The sequence below is a fragment of the Brassica oleracea genome, chromosome C7 (assembly GCF_000695525.1).
Source record: "Brassica oleracea var. oleracea cultivar TO1000 chromosome C7, BOL, whole genome shotgun sequence".
In the NCBI taxonomy this organism is placed as follows: domain Eukaryota; kingdom Viridiplantae; phylum Streptophyta; class Magnoliopsida; order Brassicales; family Brassicaceae; genus Brassica; species Brassica oleracea.
Window position 1 is genome coordinate 19,111,621 of NC_027754.1, and position 5,250 is coordinate 19,116,870.

Consider the following 5,250-nt stretch of genomic DNA (forward strand, 5'->3'; position numbering starts at 1 on the left):
AGCCATTTTTTTTCTTTCACGTTTTTTGTTGTTGGTGTGTTTAAAATGATGTTCAAACATCCATATTTATAGGAAAATTCGAATCTGGTAGTTGTAATTTTGCTATGAATTTACGACGAAAATTAATTAGGTGGGCAAAAAAAACGTGTAACACCTATAAAGTTGGTGGATTCAAAAATTTCCTCGCTAAATACACGTAAACTATTCCCTCGTAAATACCACGCAAAGTTTACGTCGTATTTACGAGGAAATAGTTTTTCCTCGTAAAATATTCGTAAAATTACATCCACTTTACGACGAAACAGTTTTGTCGTTACGTTACGAGGAAATAACGATGACTTTAGTTTTTCACGTAAATTCGTCGTAAACTCGACGCAAATTTAAGAGGATTGTTTTTCCTCGTTAATTTTCGTCGTTAAGCATGTGTTTTCTTGTATTGAATATAAGAGTTTATTTTGGTGAAAATCATCAGTTTTTTACTCTCAATCGTTACCAAACTTTCAGAAATGAGAATAGCAAACTTCTCTCCCATGTTCTCCGATTTGAGAGTCGGTCGTTCTAGCACCACCGTCGAGATTTTGCCTGCTGGGATTTTGGGAGTCGAGATCTCTCCCTCTGTTATGTTGTGTTCTGTATTTTCTTCTCTGTATAACAATCTCATCCGCTTGGAAGTTTTGAACTTTTGTGGTTGAGTTGAACATTTGACTTGCTGAGACGAAGTATGTGTGGTGATTGGTGAACGAATATATTAACAGGTTCCATATCAAAGATTATGTCATAGGATTTGAGGATCTTGAACCTGTGTGTAAGTCGGAACCGCGTAAGTATCAGTTCACAAGCCACTTGCATAAGTTTGTTAAGTAACTACTTCTTCAATGACTTTCACAGCGTGGTAGCAGTATTAGGATCTGGATTTGGGTAATCTATGGTGAGCCAAGGCTTGCAAGGACAACCACTAAATGCAATCACCACTGCTGCTGGTTTTGCTATCTTCCAAGCAATATTTTTCAAAGGTTTCTTTCGTGTTGTAACTAAGACTGATGTCTTGATGCTTTTTGAAATATGAATGAAGAGCGGTAAGAGATGTGAGCATCCCACCAGGGATAAGGTTTCTGATACAAGACCATATCCAGAAGTTTGAAATAAACTTCTATGCTCTTGCATTGATGAAAGACTGAATGTGTTTAAAAATACAAAGTGGATTGAACCATTCTTTGTTGTTTTGAGTGCAGGATCCCGAAGTTAAACTGGCAAACGAGGAAAGGATTTTTTTTTTTCTTTTCCTAAACACAGAAATACTAATCAGCTATAGCTTTACATCGGCAATGAGAGTATGGAGAAGGTAACGCTTAAGGACCATCTGTAGGTGTCGGATAACCCTAGGTTGAACTGGGGACAGAGGCTTGAGATATATGTTGGTGCATCTATAGGGCTTTACTATCCTCATACAGATTTTGCAATAGCCATCAACACACTGTGAAGTCTGCTAACGTTCACTTGGATGAGAATTTAATGTCAAAGTAGGAGACTTTCTATTGCCTAAGACTGGTCCAGATCTTGACCAGTCTTATCCAAGTTGACACGTGAGTATGCTGGTGAAATGAAGCTTTTATTATCTTGATTCGAGTAGTGGACCAAACAACAACTGACTGAGAAATCTGATATTTACTCTTTTGGTGTGGTGATGCGTTAAGCTCTATGCGGGATACCAGTCATTGGTCCATCTCTTCCGAGAGAGAGAGTGAATTTCATTTGAATGGGTGAAGAAGTTGGTAAAGAAAGGGAAAAAGAGATCAAGGACAATTTTCTTTATGAGAAGTGAAGCTTGAAGAGGTTAAGAAGTATTGTGAGTTATCAGAGAAGTGTTTGTTGCAAGCCCGTACCGGTTTTCAAACCCCATCATCTAAAACAACTAGATCAGTGAAAAAAGTCGTTCATGTGTTGTTAATCTGAATAGGGTTTTGATTCTCAGTAGCATATTTTTCATGTAAACTAATGATCCAAATGGATTTATTTAGATTAGATTTGTACTTTTGAGAGCTAGAGAAACGAATTTCACACAAGTAATTTTGTGAAACGAATGGACAGAGTTCCTTATGTCCTAAGAAAGTTGGGATTAGATTTTTGTAAGACGTGAACTAAAAGATTCAACAAATTACAGCCATTTGCTCCAAACTAATTATTAGCAACACGTGTACAGACAATAGAGAATATATTTTACCAAAAAGAAAAAAAAACAATAGAGAATATATCTATATATGCACGTATCATGCATGCATTTAACACTAAAATATATGTGCAATCGATACAATGTATTGGTGGATGTCTTAACAGATTTTGAAGAAGAAAAAAGATAAATTGGATGTCTTCGAATGTTTTTAAAAGAAGAATCGCCTTAGCTCATTTATTTTTATTTTTTTCTACATATTTATTTGCATATAAGTTTTTTGGTGATTTGTTAAAACTTTTTAAAATTTCACTACATTGAAGTAACCCAGGTGTTTGAGGTGGGGATTAGGCTATGTATAGCTCTACCATGGTGCAATTAAAGCATGGACTGGACTTGGAGGGAGAATGAAAGAACAAGGTTGTATAGTTACAATGTGTCCATTAGTGAGAATGGAAAGGGAGATCTAGCAGGGGTTCCAATGAGTAAAGTCTTCACGCAAATGGTTGAGAGAGAAAATGTGATAAAATATCTATTAGAATGGATAATTAAAATAATTCTAACAATGAAGGTGAAGAAATCAAAATCTTACAACAAACCACAAACGGGAGAAATATTCTTCTGGACCACTTATTCAAGAAGCGTTCAAACTTTAAACCATTATTATTGCTGTGCACACAACACAAATTACATCACCTCAAAGCAAACTTTAAAACTAACAGTTGATGAGAGAAAGAGAAATATCTACTTTCCCATATGTATATTCCCTTATAACATAGTTGTAATAAGAGTAAACTAGATCTGGATCCGCGCAACTGCGCGGATGTTTGTGATCAGATTTAATCATATATTTAAATGTTAATATAACTATTTCAGATATAATAATTTAATATAATTTTATAGTTTATATGTTGTAGTTAATCCATTGTTTAAAATTGTCATATGTATTTGTTGCTTCTTATTATATATTTATCATATTGTATTTTCATTTAGTTATTAAATAAACTAATATATGAATGAAGTAACATATTTAAAAAATTGTTTTTATTTAATTTATGCTAAATTCTGGCCCGCCTTTCAAAGCTTAATTTTCTTTTAGAAATATTTTTTATTTTTATGCATTTTAGATAATATATTATTGTATATAGAAAATCTTAATTTTATACATGTATTATATAGTTTGCTAATGTTAAGTAGTTCTGTCATTGTATTATATTTTTAACATGAATATTTTATATTTATGAAAATAAAATTTATGAATTTAATATAAATTTATCATTTTTAGTTCAATATAATAATTCTATTTTAACATGATTTATTATAATTATAAAATAGATAAAAATAGGATAGTGTTTTTTTTTCATTTTATAAACGATAACTGAATATATCAATGCATAATAATCATTTATTGCTAATTACAAAATTAGTGAAAATATTTACCTAAAGTTTTTTAAAATTAAAATATTGTTAAATTATTTATCAACAGATTTGTTAGAATAATTTTCCAATATAAATATATATATATATATATATATATATATATATATATATATATTTAAAACAAAAATATATCATGATTAAAATAGTTACAAATATTTATACTATTAGCCTTAATGAAATATATGTTAATTTTTATACATGTATTATATAGTTTGTTATTTTTAACCCGTCTTAACAACGTATTATATTTTTGAACATAAAAATTTATAGTTATGAAAATAAGTTATATATAAATTAATCAATTTAATATAATTTTACCATATTTAGCTCAATATAATAATTTTTAATACAATTGAGTATGGTTATATAATAGATAAAAGATAGGATATAATTTTTATTTTTAATTGCATAAGGGAGAACTGAATAAATTAATGTATAATAATATTTCAAAATTAATTACGAAATTAGAGAAAATATTCATATATAATTTTTGAAAATTAAGATCTTGTTAAAATCTTTTCAAACAGATTTGTTAGATTTTTTAAAATATATATTTTATATATAAAATAAAAAGATATCAAAAGATCTTATTATTAAAGTAGTTCAAAGATTTTATGTGTTATTAGTTTTAATAAAAAAAAATGATGGTTCAAATTAAAAAAAATCACTCATGAAAAAAATCATGACTTCTATTTTAATAGAATAGATTTTTCAAATAAAATTTATGTTCGTAAAAGTAAAAATAATCTTGTTAAAACTATATATTTTCAATTAATAGTGTAAATCATTTAAATGTGATAATTTAAACTGATCACTGTTATAATTAGTCCAATGGGCCACTAATCTATTATATTAATTATTTAAGCCCACTATACAATTAATTAAATCCAAAATAAAAAGTTAACAGATTTTTTATGCAAAAACATAATTATACAAAATTAATTATAAATAATCGAACTGTTCGTAAGTGCAGGATGCAAACACAATAAGCTAGTGCAGAAGATAAATCAAGAGACAAATACACAAGCAAACACCAATGCTTTTATTAGAATCTCCTTTAAACAATCTTTACAAGACTTGCTTATTCAGCTTTTACACGTCTAGTGTTAACACCCTAACACACGCTACTGAAAGATTCCTAAGCTACCCGCTTAGTCGAGTACTTCAGCCACTGCTTCAGCACGACCCAAGAACACCTCCAAGAGCTTCTCTCTCTCTATAAGATCAGCCTCCGTGTCTCTGTCACTCTACAGATGGCCCCATAGCTATCTTATAGTTATTCTCCATGTTCCCGAAACCCTAGTCTCCAAGGCAACATGTATGGACATCTTCCATAACAATAAGTGCAACTTTCCTTTTCTTGGAATGCACTTATTCCTCTTTCTTTAAGTCATAAACTTGTTCCTCAAGTTTATTCCTCTTTTCATATCTACAAGATACTCCCTTGCTCTCCAAGTCTACACGACTCCAGCTCAGCATCTTGACTCCACATGGTCTTCACCACTCACTACGACGTCTGCTTCAGCAACTACGTCAGCGACTACTTCAGGGCAGACATCTTACATCTTCAATCTCCCCCTTTTAGCTTTGTGTGCTGATCAAGAACAACACTCTTCTGGTTCAGCAACCATGTTCCTCACCTG